The following is a 16804-nucleotide window of genomic DNA, read 5'->3' on the forward strand; positions in this document are numbered from 1 at the left end:
ACATGTCCGGTTTAATGAGGGCATGGCATGGCAAAGTGCACAAGCAAAACTACAAGTTAAGTGGAGCTCAATATGCAATGAGTTGCATATTGACGAAACACCACGGGACTTATTTAGTTCTCTCTCGTTTATGTACCCAACAATATTAAATGTTGTTAGACATGGCAAGGGGTGAAACATATGAAAACTACCTATCTAGGCAAGTTTAAATGAGGCCGGAAATAACAAACAACAATTCTGGAAAATCCTCACGTGCATATTTTAGGCTTTGGTACTGTTCTGCCCTAAACCATATTTTAGAGTTGTTAAACATGCAAAGTAAAGCCACCATGTTAAACTAGGCATTTTTCTACCCCATTTACATATAAAGATTATTAAATTTGGAGCTACGGCTATTAAGTTATGAATTAAATCATTTTAGCATGGCATATGGGAAAAATTACACAAATAACATTTTAAACATTTTAAACATGGATGGATATGACATATTATGAAACTACACAAAATTCTAAGAAAGTTTCATATATTAAGTCTTTACATATGCTGCATAGATTATGAGTTATTAAATGCATGAAGTCTAGGGGGTTCTCTGCAAAACTGGCAGACTCTGGAATAAATAGGAAAATCACAGCGTGCACACAAAAAACATATGCGGCTGGATCTGGGTGCTGGGCTTCCTCACCACGGGCCAAGCCCAGGCCGTTGGAGCAAGCTGGGCCGCGGGGCTCTTGACTGGGCCTTGGAGGCTGCTGGGCCACGGCTGGAGATCAACGCGTGGCTTGACCGAGCGAGCTCGGGGAGGCATTGAAAGCGAGCGCGATCATCTTCTCGTCAGGAAGCAGAGCAGCGGCGGCGTTGGATGGGAAGGCAGCAGCGGGGTCCAGTGAGGCAGGGACTCTGGCGGGACGACAGGGATGGAGCGGACGTGCGGATCCGGCCCTGGGGAGCCGATCTGACTAGAGGCGAGGCGTGGACCGAGGCAGAGATGGAGCTTCAGGTTCGGGCGTCCATGGTGGGGACGCGACGACGCGGACCCGGCGGGGACAGGCCGGAGATGGCAGCGGGGCGACGGACGGGCGCAGGGGAACGGACGGATCTGGCACGCAGGGTACCAGATCCGGGCTTCAAGGGAACTTCGAACGCCGATGGAGACAGATCAGCGTGACGGCGAGCTCCTGTCCATGGCAACAGAACAAAGAGATGATTGAGAGAAAGAAACTAGAGGAAGGAGAACACGGGAGAGAGGGGTGGGCGCTCATCTTGCTAGCTGGTTCGATCCCTGGCGGCGGCGCCGGATGACGAGGCGAGGAGGAGGAGCACGGGGAGGCTTGGGGCAGGGGCTTGAGGACGGGCGTGCTATGGGAGGAGGAGGCCGGGAATGAGCCTCCTGCTCGATCTGGAGGCGGGCGCGAGGATGGTTCGAATGGAGGAGGTGGTGGCTGCTGGCTGGATGGAGCCGATGGTGGTAGGGGGAGCGCTGGTTGGCCCGGCGCTGAAAACGAGGTGGAGCGGCGGTTGCTGTGGGAGGAGATCTCGAGAAGGGAGGAGACCGGGTGGAGCTAGTGGCGACGGCGCGATAGGACAAGGGGGAGGATTTCTAGGGTTGCTTCCTAGGGGATTGGTCTATATATATAAAGCAAGTGGATTTGTGATAGGGGCATTTGGTCCCTTCGATTTTAATCGGACGGTCAGGAAAAATAGGCTAGGGAGTCCAAATAACAAAACAGTTATATTTTGTAGATGTCTTGGGATGTTCCGTACCCAACGGTGATGACTATCCGGGTCGGGTTCCGGACAGTTTCGGACACGCACGCGAAGGGGTTTGTGCATTGAGCAAAGAGGGGTTTTCGGACCGTGCGATCGCATCGGACGGCTCCGGACGCGAAGAGGTATAGGCATGGGCCTAGGTGGACTGTGGAGAGCGGGTTGCCTGAGAGAAGAGGGGAGAGATGTAGCCCGGCATAGTTCCCGGAGACCGAAAACGTCCGACGAAAAGACCGGCTATACTGCCGCTATAGTTATCCGTTGGGGCGTCAAACGGACTCCGAATGTGATGAAACTTGGCAGGCGGCCTACCTACACTATAATAAGACCGCACGCCAACTTTCAACCAATTCCGACAACATTTTCTGCCACTTACAAAATAATATTTTGGACGTGCCGCGGGCGCGTGTGTAGCGACCAGACGTCAAACGGTCCAATCTCTGTGCTCCGGTGTCATACCTGGATCAGTAATGCTGACACCACACAGTACTTGAAGGATTTATAACGGAGTAGCAATCACACACTTATTACATCGAGTGTCTCAAAAGAGAACTTATTACAATAAATATGGCTTAAGGCCATCTAATAACGATAACAGCGGAAGGCTTGGAAGATAAGTGAGTCCATCAACTCCAACGACATCACTGAGTATAGAACCACGACCTAAAAGCACCTTACTTGTTGTCTGAAAAGTCTGCAACATGAACGTTGCAGCCCGAAACGGGTCAGCACATGGAATATGCTGGCAATGTAACACATAGAGGGCAATGAAAGGATAAAACTATACTACATGCATATTTGGCTGGTGGAAAGCTCTATGGTTACAGTTTTGCGTAAAGCCAATTTTTCCCTACTGCAAAGGAATACATTCTAATTAACTATCATGGTGGTTGTTGAACATTGAGAATGGTTGACAGCATTCTCAATCCCAATTAAGTAACATCATTAAAACCCAACAAAATTAATTAGAGTAACATGATGAGATTCACATGATAATCCAAGTACTAGATACTCGAGATTGCCATAACCGGGGACACGGCTAACCATTATTAGTTTATACACTCTGCAGAGGTTTGCGCACTTTTCCCCACAAGACTCGATCTCCTCCCTTGGGATTCTCGCACTACATGATGTTTGAGAAATGGATGACCGAGACATAGTCTTTCAGAAGTGCTTGCACCTTACGAATGGGTAGACCGTACCAACCTACATCCCCTACATGTGCTAGTCTACCACTGTAAGAGTTCGCACGACTTAGTCAACTATGCTAGAGCCCATAGTAGCTTGTCTTATTTTATCCATCAGAGTAGACTGAATCTCCAATGCTGCTACATAGCCTCTCGGAACTATCTCCAAACATAGCTCACGAACATTCTCGGCTAACTCTCTTGGTAAATCTCCCGTCATTAAGGTGTTGACATGGCTTTTACGACTCAGTGCATCGGCTACTATGTTAGCCTTTCCGAGGTGATAATGCAATCTCATATCATAATCCTTGATGAGCTCCAACCATCTCCTCTGCCTGAGATTTAACTCCTTCTGCGTGAAAATGTACTTCAGACTCTTGTGATCCGTGTACACCTCACAATGATTTCCAATGAGAAAATGTCTCCAAGTCTTCAACGCATGCACTACGGCTGCTAACTCCAAATCATGCGTAGCATAATTCAACTCATAAGGCTTAAGCTGTCGTGAGGCATATGAAACAACTCTTCCTTCCTGCATAAGTACTGCTCCAAGTCCTCGGCGTGAAGCGTCGCAATACACCTCATAATCCTTGGTCTGATCTGGCAAAATCAACACAGGTGATGTAACCAAACGTTTCTTCAACTCCTGGAAACTGGCCTCACACTCTTCAGTCCATATGAACTTGGTATCCTTCTTCAACAACTCCGTCATAGGCTTTGCAATCTTCGAGAAATTTTCAATGAATCTCCGGTAGTATCCTGCAAGTCCAAGAAAACTACGGATCTCTCCAACTGTTGTTGGGGCTTCCCAATTTGTCACAGTGTCAACCTTGGTGGGATCCACTGCTATACCTTCTCTGGATATAATGTGTTTGAGAAATCCAACTTCCTTCAACCAAAATTCACATTTGCTAAACTTGGCATATAACTGATGTTCTCTGAGTTTACCAAGCACCAAACGCAAATGCTCCTTATGCTCCTCTTCATTCTTTGAGTAAACTAGGATATCATCAATGAACACTATGACGAACTTATCCAAAATCTCCATAAACACTTTGTTCATCATGTTCATAAAATATGCAGGTGCGTTAGTCAGACCAAATGACATAACGGTATACTCGTACAGCCCATACCTAGTGGTAAAAGCTGTCTTAGGTATATCATGTTCTCGAATCTTCAACTGATGGTACCCTGATTGCAGATCGATCTTGGAAAATACCTTAGCTCCTTGCAATCGATCAAACAGATCATTGATCATCGGTAGTGGGTACTTGTTCTTGATGGTTACTTCATTCAATCCTCGATAATCAACAACCATCCTTAACGATCCATCCTTCTTCTCCACTAGAAGTATCGGCGATCCCCAAGGTGAAGAACTTGGGCGAATATATCCTTTATCCAGTAACTCCTTAATCTGCTTATTAATCTCCTCCAAATCCTTTGCGGGCATCCTGTATGGTCTCTTAGATATTGGCCCTGTGCCTGGCAAAAGCTCAATCAAAAACTCAATATCTCTATCCGGTGGCATGCCTGGCAACTCCTCTGGAAATACATCAGGGAAATCCTTCACTACTGGTACTTCCTCCTGCACAACTCCTGTTAGGGAATTTACTTGAGTCCTTTTAGGCACATGCTGGGATACATACTTGATCCTTCTTCCTTCTGGCGTTGTAAGCAAAATTGACTTACTAGCGCATTCAATATTCCCTTCATACTTCGATAACCAATCCATGCCTAATATCACATCCAATCCTTGAGATTCCAATACTATTAGGTCTGAGGGAAATACGTAGTTACCAATCCTCAATGGTAAACGATCACACCATAGACTAGCCATATATTCTGCTCTAGGTGAGGTTACTAACATGGGTGACCTAAGGGCTTGGGTTGGCAATTCATACTTATCCACAAATCCCCTTGAGATGTATGAATGCAATGCACCAGTATCAAAAAGAACGAGTGCAGTAAATGACTTAACCAAAAACTTACCGATTACTGCATCGGGCTGCTCTTCAACCTCCTCCACGTTAACGTGGTTCACATGTCCCCTGTTGAAAGGGTTCGGCTTCTTCCCAGAGCTTCCATTGCCATTTCCGTTCTGGGCTTCAGGACATTCATTGGCATAATGTCCGGTCTTCTGGCACTTAAAGCAAGTGACTTGGCTCAGGTCTCTCTTGGCTGGGGTTGATGGGTTGGTACGGTTCTGGCCGTTGCTTCCTCCATTCCCATTACCATTCTTGGGGCCATTATGATTGTGCGAGCTACCTCGTCCATGGGTATGCTGAAAATGTCCTCCCGGTCTAGGGGTAAAACGTGGCTTCTACTGAGCTCCTGAGTTGTACTTCCCTTGTCCATACTTCCTCTTACGATTCTCAATCTGCTGCTGCTTCCCTTCAATCATAAGAGCATGATCTACCAACTCCTAGTAGTTGTTGAAGGTTCCTACCATCAACTGCATGCTCAACTCATCATTCAGTCCTTCCAGAAACTTCTCCTGCTTAGCTGCATCCGTAGCAACGTCATCTGGGGCATAACGTGCTAACTTACTAAAGTCCTCCACATACTGGCCAACTGTCCGTCCTCCTTGGCGCAAGTTGCGAAACTCACGCTTCTTCATGGCCATAGCTCCTGCTGAAACATGGGAAGTATGGAAAGCCTGCTGAAACTGGTCCCATGTGATAGTGTCGATAGGAAAAGTGGCTGTGAAATTCTCCCACCATGATGCTGCGGGTCCGTCAAGCTGATGTGCGGCAAACTTCACCTTTTCCGCATATGTGCATCCTGCCGTGGTCAACTCCCTTGCTGTCTTGCGGAGCCAATCATCTGCTACTATCGGCTCGGTGCTATTGGAAAACACCGGTGGATTCAGCCTAAGAAAACGGGCTAAGTGGTCAACAGGTGGTGGTGGTGGTGGTGGGTTGTTGTTGTTGTTCCCCTGATTCTGATTCTTGACTAGCAACTGCATCAATGTGTTCTGCTGCTGGATCAACTGAGTGAGCTCCAGTGCGAAGGTAAATCCGGGGTCACGTCTCGGAGGCATCTGAGGGTTTAGAAAAGATGAGATTTAAGAATAGAGAGGGGTCTAGAGAGAAAACACTACCCATATGCACATGAGGCAAAAGCAAACAATTCACTTCATTCAATCAAACAAGGGCATACAATCGATCTAACTATCACAAAAGTGCTTGGATTACTATATTTACATGGTGGACTACTACTACTGATAGGGTGGTCTACTAGAAATATTCTTCGGTTGCAGACTCCATGATATCTGCTCCTGCTTCATCAACATAGTCATCATCGCTATCATCTGGATCCGAGTCGGTGTCGTCGATGATGATGTAGTCTTCCGGGCGAATCTCCTTGGGTTCTTCGTCTTCTTCTACTGGTGTAGGGCCTCCCATAAATATTCCGATCTTCTTGATCAAGTCGTCATTCTTCTCCACCAGTACTTCGATTTCCTCTTCATAATCTTCATGTGTAGCCTTGAGTTCTTCCTCCAGTTCCTTGATATTTGTTCTTGCCTTCTTCAGATCTATCATGTCTGCGCACATCTGATTCTCCTGACGTCGAATGTGCTGGTTTAACTCCTGGATAAAAGCTGCAATTGATCTATCCTTCCTGGTGCTGATCATCTCCCAATGCTCATCTCGGCGCCCACAAATCTGGTAGATAGTATCCTTGAGATCATTGCGGTAAACTTCTCCAATGCGTCCCATGGTGATGTGAGCTGCCATGCTCTTTCCTAGACTCCAGGTTGGTGCATCAAAGGAAAACTCTATGGGCTCAATGACTGGCATGAACCTCCTTCCTAGAACTTGAACTTGAATCATCCAGCGCTCCTCTTCAGGTAAAGTGGTGTTGTAGGTTCCGGTGAAGCTTCGTACTCCTATGTTCAGATATCTAGTGACTTCCTTAAAGTGACGTCCAAAGGGTGTATCTTCATCTGGTTGCGTGAACTTCTTCCTTGCATCCGCCATCCTAAAAGAGTAGAAAAGATGAGGAGTCGGAATGAGAAGAGTGAATAGTGATCTAGGGCTTTAGCTTAGTGGTCATGTCCTACAGTCAGCGTGTGCTCTGATACCATCTTGTAGCGACCAGACCTCAAACGGTCCAATCTCTGTGCTCCGGAGTCATCCTTGGATCAGTAATGATGACACCACACAATACTTGAAGGATTTATAACGGAGTAGCAATCACACACTTATTACATCGAGTGTCTCAAAAGAGAACTTATTACAATAAATATGGCTTAAGGCCATCTAATAACGATAACAGCGGAAGGCTTGGAAGATAAGTGAGTCCATCAACTCCAACGGCATCACTGAGTATAGAACCACGACCTAAAAGCACCTTACTCGTTGTCTGAATAGTCTGCAACATGAACGTTGCAGCCCGAAATGGGTCAGCACATGGAATATGCTGGCAATGTAACACATAGAGGGCAATGAAAGGATAAAACTATACTACATGCATATTTGGCTGGTGGAAAGCTCTATGGTTACAGTTTTGCGTAAAGCCAATTTTTCCCTACTGCAAAGGAATACGTTTTAATTAACTATCATGGTGGTTGTTGAACATTGAGAATGGTTGACAGCATTCTCAATCCCAATTAAGTAACATCATTAAAACCCAACAAAATTAATTAGAGTAACATGATGAGATTCACATGATAATCCAAGTATTAAATACTCGAGATGTCCATAACCGGGGACACGGCTAACCATGATTAGTTTATACACTCTACAGAGGTTTGCGCACTTTTCCCCACAAGACTCAATCTCCTCCGTTGGGATTCTCGCACTACATGATGTTTGTGAAATGGATGACCGAGACATAGTCTTTCAGAAGCGCTTGCACCTTACGAACGGGTAGACCGTACCAACCTACATCCCCTACATCTGCTAGTCTACCACTATAAGAGTTCACACGACTTAGTCAACTATGCTAGAGCCCATAGTAGCTTGTGGCTGCACTCACCCAATCTCACATCTACTAGCATAGCATGGCATAATAAGCAAACGTAGAAGTAACTCCCAAAGGTTTGAATATAAAACAAGTAATAGATACTACCTCATCTACTTCCCAAACCCACAATTTAATTAGATCCTAATCATGCAATGTGTGAGGGTTGATCTAATGCAATAAAAACTGGGTAGTAGGAAGTATGATTAAAGTGTTACTTGCCTTGCTGATGATCCGCGAAACCTAGTGATTCGAAGTAGCAAGCGGCGCACTCCGGGTACTCTATCGCAAACAAACAAGAATACAATAAGTACTCGAATAATGCACAGGTAAAACTCAAATAAGAGATCTAACCAGAAAGTTCAACTTAAGAACTCCGGTTGGCAAAAAGTATCAAATCAAACGAAGCGACGAAAGACAAACGGCAAAAGAAACAGGTTTCGTTTACTATTCTGGATCTAGGTCAAATTTTACATAGGCAAAAACTTGTTTGAGTTGGTTAAACGGAAAGAGGGTTTCTTGACGAAACTCCAGGCGCTTGAATCGCCTGATTCTGATAAACGAGCGAAAAGTTATACTAGAACGAAAATCAGATCAGAAATCGCGATCAGAAAAATCGCGGATTTAATCCGAGAAAAAGAAAATGACGAACAGATTAACGAACGAACGTTCGTTATCTGGATCTAAATGATGAACGCGTTCGTTAAAATGAACGAACGAGCGAACGCTCGCTAATTAACTAAATCGAGAAAAAAACCGATCTATCTAAAAAACGAATCTAAAAAAACCAAAAAACCGGTGAAAACCAACGATTTTCTAAAAAAAACCAGCGGCGGTTTCGACCTCGTCGACGGCAAGCTCCGGCGGCGGCGCGGTGCGGCAGAGCGGCCGTGGCGGCTGCGGGGCGCTGGCGGCTAGGGTTTGCGGGGCGCGGCGGCTTGGACTGGAGGCGGCCTGGGCGCTCACTATATAAAGCCTCCCCCCCGGAGGTGTCCGGGCCAGATACGGCCCGTAGGTCGGTTCGCGTTTTTTTCAATAATTACGCTCAGAAAAAAACAAAAGGAATACTAAACGGACTCCAAAAATCCTGAAATAAATTTTCCCCGGCTTCTAAAATCAAGGCGCACATGATGAACATTTATTTGGGGCCTAAATGCAATTTTGAAAAACGCGCATTTTTCCTAAATTCAAATAAAATAGCAAATAAAACCAAAATAAAATCTTATTTGATTTTATTATTAAATCCTCAATATTTCTTTATTTTGGGAAAGTCATTTTATTCCCTCTCATATATTTATGATAGAAATAATCGAAGATAAAATAAATAAAATCAAATGATCCTATTTTCAAAATTTGAGGAAAACTCAAATATGAAAATAACTAAATCCCCAACTCTCTCCGAGGGTCCTTGAGTTGCGTGAAATTTTTGGATCAACCAAAATGCAATAAAATATGATATGCAATGATGATCTAGTGTATAACATTCCAAATTGAAAATTTGGGATGTTACAGCGTGCAAGTGTGTCTGGGCTCAGAACGGACAACGGACGGAACTGGGGAACCCAGACGAATGCAAGTTTTGAAAACATGATGATGCAATGCGGATGATGACATGGCAAGAAGCGACACGCAAGCAAATGATAAGGCAACAACAACGAATAACTGGAAGACACCTCGCGCAACGGTCTCGGGGCGTCACACACTATCGCAGAGCTGGAAGCTGCGGGCTTCATCGAGGTCTCCGCGGACCCGCGCGAGGTCGTGTACATGCCAACGCCCGTGCCCGTGCCTGTGCGCGCCTCTCCACCCACCGTGGCACCGGTCCCCGTGCGTTTGGATGCACCTGCCGCGCCCGTGCCCTTCCCCTTGCGCGCCCCTCCACCCACCGCGGCGCCGGTCCCCGTGCGTTTGGCTGCACCCACCGCGCCTGTGCCCATGCGTGCGCCCTCCTCAGTGGCAAGGGACGCCGCCGTTGATCTCTACCTCTCAGCGGCGCCAGTTGCCGTCCTCCCGCGCCCCACCCATCGATCGCGCGACGACATGATGTTTGATTTACAAGTGAAGAACATTTTGTGCTGCCTTCAAGACTTCAACAACGACGTCTCGGAGGACGACAATGACAACGACAGCGCAGCATGCCGCCTCCACCGCCGCCGGAAATAGTTTTTTTGGGGTTTAATATTGTATCTCGAATTCTCGATCATATGAATATAAATTCGCAGTGTGACTGAATGAAATATATGGTTTGAACGAACTTGCATTTTTCTCTCTTGATGTACAGACTTATCAAATGATTTTCTTTTGAAAACAACGTCAATGGTTTTTAAATATAAAACACTCATCGCAAATGTTTTAGTTAGAACACTCGTATGCAAACCGATAGCTTCCCCAGGAAGCCAACTGTAACACCCACAATGCGGCTATATCTCCCATGTGTCGGGGCATGACTTAGAAGCATAGCCGCATGGTAGTTTTGTCGCAAGAGGGGTAATCTTCACACGATCACATGTACTGAATAAGAAAGGGATAAAGAGTTGGCTTACAATCGGCATTTCACACAATACATAAATAATTCATACATCATCCAAATACACTCAAAGACTGACTACGTTCAAATCCGAATAAAAGGAAGATAGACCCCCAAATTCTAGATCCCCGATCGTCCCAACTGGGCTCCACTACTGATCATTAGGAAACGAAACGTAGTAATGACCCAGATCCTCGTCGAACTCCCACTTGAGTTCGGTAGCATCACCTGCACTGGTATCCTCGGTACCTGTAACTGTTTGGAAGTATCCGTGAGTCACGAGGACTCCGCAATCTCACACCCGCGAGATCAAGACTATTTAAGCTTATGGGTAGGAGAAGGTAGTGAGGTGGAGCAGCAGCAAGCACTAAGCATATATGGTGGCTAACATACGCAAATAAGAGCGAAAAGAGAAGCAACGCATAGTCGATAAGCTAGAAGGGATCAAGAAGTGATCCTGAAACTACTTACGTTCAAGCATAACACAAGACCGTGTTCACTTCCCGGACTCCGCCGAAAAGAGACCATCATGGCTACAAACGCAGTTGATTCATTTTAATTAAGTGAAGTGTCAAGTTCTCCACAACTAGATATTAAAAAATTCCCATCTGCCACATAACCGCGGGCACGGCTCTCGAAAGTTTATACCCTGCAGGGGTGTCCCAACTTAGCCCATCACAAGCTCACACCGTCAACGAAGGATATTCCTTCTCCCGGAAAGACCCGATCAGCCTCGGAATCCCGGTTACAAGACATTTCGACAATGGTAAAACAAGACCAGCAAAGCCACCCGATGTGCCGACAAATACCGATAGGAGTCGCACGTATCTCATTCTCAGGGCACACCGGATGTGACAAGCTACGAGTAAAATCATCCCTCAAGTTTCCCTGAGGTGGCCCCGCAGGCTGCCCGTTTCGGACCAACACTCAGAGGAGCACTGGCCCGGGGGGGTTAAAATAAAGATGACCCTTGAGTCTGCAGAACCCAAGGGAAAGGTATAGGTGGTAGGTATGCAAATGGTAAAACCAAGGTTGGGCCTTGCTGGAGGAGTTTTATTTAAAGCAAACTGTCAAGGGGTTCCCATAACACCCAACCGCGTAAGGAACGCAAAATCAAGGAACATAACACCGGTATGACGGAAACTAGGGCGGCAAGAGTGGAACAAAACACCAGGCTTAAGGCCGAGCCTTCCACCCTTTACCAAGTATATAGATGCATTAAAGTAAATAAGAGATAATAATGATATCCCAACAATATCCATGTTCCAACATGGAACAAACTTCAACTTCACCTGCAACTAGCAACGCTATAAGAGGGGCTGAGCAAAAGCGGTAACATAGCCAAACAATGGGTTGCTAGGAAGGTGGGTTAGAGGCTTGATATGGCAACATGGGAGGCATGATATAACAAGTGGTAGGTAGCGTGACATAGCGATAGAACGAAACAACTAGCAAGCAAAGATAGAAGTGATTTTGAGGGTATGGTCATCTTGCCTGCAAAGTTCTCAGAGTTGTCGAAAGCTTGGTCCTCGTCAGCATACTCAACAGGTTCCTCATTCACATACTCATCTCCCAGCTCTACCCAAATCAAGAACACAAGCAATGGAATGACAATCAATCACGGTGCAATGCACAAGCAACATGATGCAATACATGGCATGATATGCAATGCATATGCGTGCTCCGGAAGGGAAAGAATGATCAAGGAATCAACTTGGCAAACCAAGTATGCCGCTGGAAAGATGAGGTGATTTCGATCAAAATTGATATAAGGATCACCGGAAACGGATGCACGGTTGACAAATGACAAGCAACACAAGAATGACGCAAAACTGCGATTAACAGCAGGATGGCACTTAGAATGCAACAAGAAACTTAGCTAGTGCACTCTAACATAGCAACAAAGCATATGGAAGTGATGTACAAGAGATTCTTGACAAAACATGAACACTGAGCTACGGCTAAATCACACTAGAGCAGGTTCAAACAAGCATGGCAAAAGTGCGAAAGATATCAGCTTCACAGACTTTGTGAAAATACTAACATGTCAAAAACAACATCAGGAAGCAATGTTTAGAGCAGGCAAACAACATGCTATAGGAACATATCATACAAACATAGGCATGGCATGATTCTACTAAAAGCATAAAACAAAAGCCCCCTTACTGAACATGAGCCAAAAGGGCACAGAAGATACGATGGCACCCATGTAAACATAGCAAGTTTCATTAACAGATTCAGACTTGGAAGAAAAACAGAGCATGACATAAACAGATTTATGATAGCAACTTTGCGAGCTCATGCCACTCACCACAAACCAATAAATGACAACATAAGCATACCAGCAGCAAGATGACATGTTCATGAAGCTAACCATGGAAATATAAAGTTAATAGGATGCATGGATCACTAGCAACAACCATGGAAATATTGATTAACATGTTGACAATCTGCCAGGAATAATATGTAGCAAAACTAGAGCAAGAAAAGGACATGCTAGAGCACTCCATAATTTCAACTAGGGGCATAAATGGATATAGCATAACCAAATGTTCAAAACATCCAAAGTGAAGTAACCCAAAATAAGCATGGATCTCAATGTAGCATCAAGTTTACGTGGCATCAAAATAATAGCAGGAAAAAGACTTAGCACAATCCTAAGTCTCTGAAAACAGCAACATCACGGAGCCTAGTTTTCATGCTTGTGCTAGTCACCACATAGATCACAAAAATACAAGACTTGCACCTCTATGAATATGGAATGTTGTAGTTCAAAACACATGTAGACCTCATGCTCAAAGGATGCACACATCAAATGCAACAAAAATGAAAAATCACCATGATCTGATAACTACCAGCAGTTAACATTTTATAACACTCTTGCAACAAAGAAAATGGCATCATAAAGGAAAGTAACATGCATGGATATGATGCTAACATGAAGAGCTCAATGAGACGAACATTTTGACATATTATATGCATGATTTGGAGCCACGGTCACTGAGATATGATGCGATGAAGGAGGCATAAAAATAAGAGAGGACAAGGACATAGCAATCGACCTCTCCGAGATCTAGGGTTTCCTCGGGAACGCAGATCGAGGCGGCGGCGGATCTCGCCGGAGACAAGTCGATGGCGTTCGGAGTTGGTCGGGGGAGTGCAGGGCGCCGGATTCGCCCACCGAAATTGACGGGCGACGAGGAGGCGATGTGGGCGTGGCGGGGACGGCGAGCGCGAGGCGGCGGGGAGCTCCGGCGCGGGCCGGCAGCGAACTAGCGCGACGGCGGCAACGAGCTAACGCGGTGGCGGCGGCGAGCGCAGGCGGCGCGGGGCGTGGCGTGGTTGATCGGGTCGGGGGGGCGCGCCTGGGCCCGGCGGGTGGCAGCGGAGCGGGATAGGTGGCAAGGCACGATTGGCTGCGAGTGGCGGCGGGATTGTGTTCGGCCCCTCCGGACGTGTCCGATGGCGGCGGGGAGGCTAGGCTAGGGTTTTATCTATGGAATTTTCAGGGAGGGGCACATATTTATAGGTAGATGGAGGTAGGAGTGTCCAAATGAGGTGTGGTTTTCTCCCACACAATCGTGATCCGACGGCGGAGAACATGGAGATGGTTTAGTTGGGTTATTGGGCTGTTTTGGAGGGGTGTTGGGCTGCAACACACAAGAGGCTTTTGCGGTTACCTGGTTAACCGTTGAGGCATCAAACGGCCTCCAAATGGAACGAAATTTGGCAGGCGGTCTACCGGTGGTGTACCAAGGCCACTTGACAAATATCGACCCATTCCGAGAACGTTTATCTCCCGCTCACGAAAAGAGACAAGAGGGTGCACCGGGTGCATGTGGGAGTGCCGGACTGCGAAACGGACAACGGGGAAAATGCTCGGATGCATGAGACGAACACGAATGCAAATGTGATGCACATGATGACATGATATGAAATGCATGACATGAGCAAAATGCAAAACAAAGACAAAACCCAACCACAGAGGGAATCTCATAACATAAAGCAGAAAACTGCAAGAGTCAGAGTTACAAATATGGCTAGTTACATCCGGGGTGTTACACGCTTAGCCGGAGAAACAACTTGCAATGCTTTAGGTAATTCCTTAGTGCCAAAATTTTGCTTCGATGCAAAAGGTTATGACATGAAAGAATGCGATGCACTAGTATCAAATAAGACTTTTGTAGGAAAAGAGTTAACTGAAAGGTTACCCATGATCACTTCTGAAAAATCCTCTGTCTGTACTGCGTTCATCATGTTCACCCTAGCATGCTTGGGATTATGCTTGACCACTGCATTGCTTGAAGATCTCACATGAGGAGGAGGCGGAAGGCGTCTTTGGTTGAAGCACTTGTTTGCATAGTGCCCTTTCTGCTGACACTTGTTGCAAGTCACCTCTGAGAGCGGACGATGATAAGGGGCACTTGACCTTGGAGTTTGAGACTGAGCTTTGTTCTGATAGCCTGGGTTGGGTGGGTGGGAAGATCCATTGCCACCTTTGCTCTTCTGCTGGTAGGGCTGACGAAACGGAGGAGGAGGTGGAAGCCAGAACTTTTGTTGCTTAGCTGCCACTTGTGAGGAAGAAGAAGACTGAACCGCATCACTGACTCTCTTCTTAGAAGCCTGGCACTTGAGCTAAGCAGCTTCTTGCTTTAGTGCCATGTTATAGAATTGGTTAAACTTGGTCGGCTCGAGAAGCACGAGAGCTAACTGCAGATCTTCTCTGAGGCCACCTCTGAATTGATAGATCATACTCTTTTCATCAGGAACGTCTTGTTTAGCGAAGCGAGCAAGTTTCTGAAACTGGATATTGTATTGGTACACGGACATGCTGCCTTGCTTGAGATTGCGGAACTTGTTGGGGATATAACTACCAGGTATGACCCGCCCAGGAGGGGCCGGGTCAATCACCATGGCGGGTTACTTAAAAGAAGCCCGACGAGTATACAGGGCGACAGTTCATGATAAGGCTTGTAGTCGGCCCAAGCCCAGAGGCGGCTTAAGGCTCGTAATTATAAACCGCCATGTATGATAAGACTTGTAAAGTAAGGCATGTAAAAGACGTTACCGAGACGGACACGTTGTGTGAGCCGGCTGGGACTCTGTAGGCCGCCGGGCATCAACCCATGTATATAAGGGGACGAGCCGGCGGCGGCTTAGGGCAAGAAGCAACAGGCCGATAGCGAGCTAGCGTATTTTGCTCCTTGGTCATCGAAACCTAGAAATACCACAACAACTGGACTAGGCCTTACCTTCACCGCAAGGGGCCAAACCAGTATAAACCCCGCGTGCCCTTTGTCCTGATTAACCCCTTTAAGCTTACTAGTCGCGATGGCTCCACGACTAAGTCCTTTCACTAGGACATCTGTCGTGACAATTCCACGATAGTTGGAGCTCACCGTGGGGCCAGCGCACGGCGGATTTGAGTTCTTGAAGGGCAGCTTTGAAGGGCTCAAGGGATACGTTGTGGGTCGGATGACCAAGAGTCGTCACGGCAAGCTCTAGATCGACAACGAAGGCTGGGGCCCCGACACCATCTCGGTGGAGTACGTGTACCGAGTCCCCTTCGGCGGAATCCACGTCTTCATCGGCCGGATCGGCAAGCCGGGCCCTGAGCCGGACATCTGCACTGACCTCATTGAGACGGCTCAGCGTGCGAGACCCACCTGGACTCAGCCCGCCGTGAAGCGTTCCTTCGTGGGTTGCATCCATGGAGGGGAATTCTCGGAAGGATCTGTGGATGGCGGTGAGACGAACGTCTATTCTGATGGTAAGTCGTCCACATGCGAGATGGATTCATTGTATCAACTACAGGATGGCAGGCTTGGGGGTTGTTCCGATGGCAGCAGTATTCCGGACCCCTTTGAGCCGCCGAACAGAGCGGGGGTCTTCGTGACTAGTACACATCCCACACAAAACTCTACAGCTGCATCAGCAATAACCTCCGGGACGGCCGCGACCGGCTCAGGAGACCCGGCGCGCCCGCTGGCTCAGGTGCTGATGGATTTTATGGATAAGATGACGTCCCTGTTGACCGCCGTGGTTGAACCGGTGGATAAGGCTCAGCATGATGCGGAGGTGGCACGGCTACGTGAGGAGGTAGCACAGGCCAAGGAAAACTTGGCGGTGGAGGATGTCAGGATGGCAGCGGAGCAGACGGCTTTGGACGCCCGGGCTCAGCAACTTCAATCATAGGCTTTTCAGGTCATGATGAATCTGAACGCATCAAACAAGGTCATGAGGAGAAGGCACCAGAAGGCTCAATCACGACTGCCTTTGACTTACGATCCTAGGAACCTCTTCCACACACCTAGAGCCGGTCCCAGTAACCCACCGAAGGCAAACCGGATTACAACACCCG

This window comes from Triticum urartu, chromosome 7A (assembly GCF_056163025.1).
Source record: "Triticum urartu cultivar PI428250 chromosome 7A, HENAU_Tu73, whole genome shotgun sequence".
NCBI lineage: Eukaryota > Viridiplantae > Streptophyta > Magnoliopsida > Poales > Poaceae > Triticum > Triticum urartu.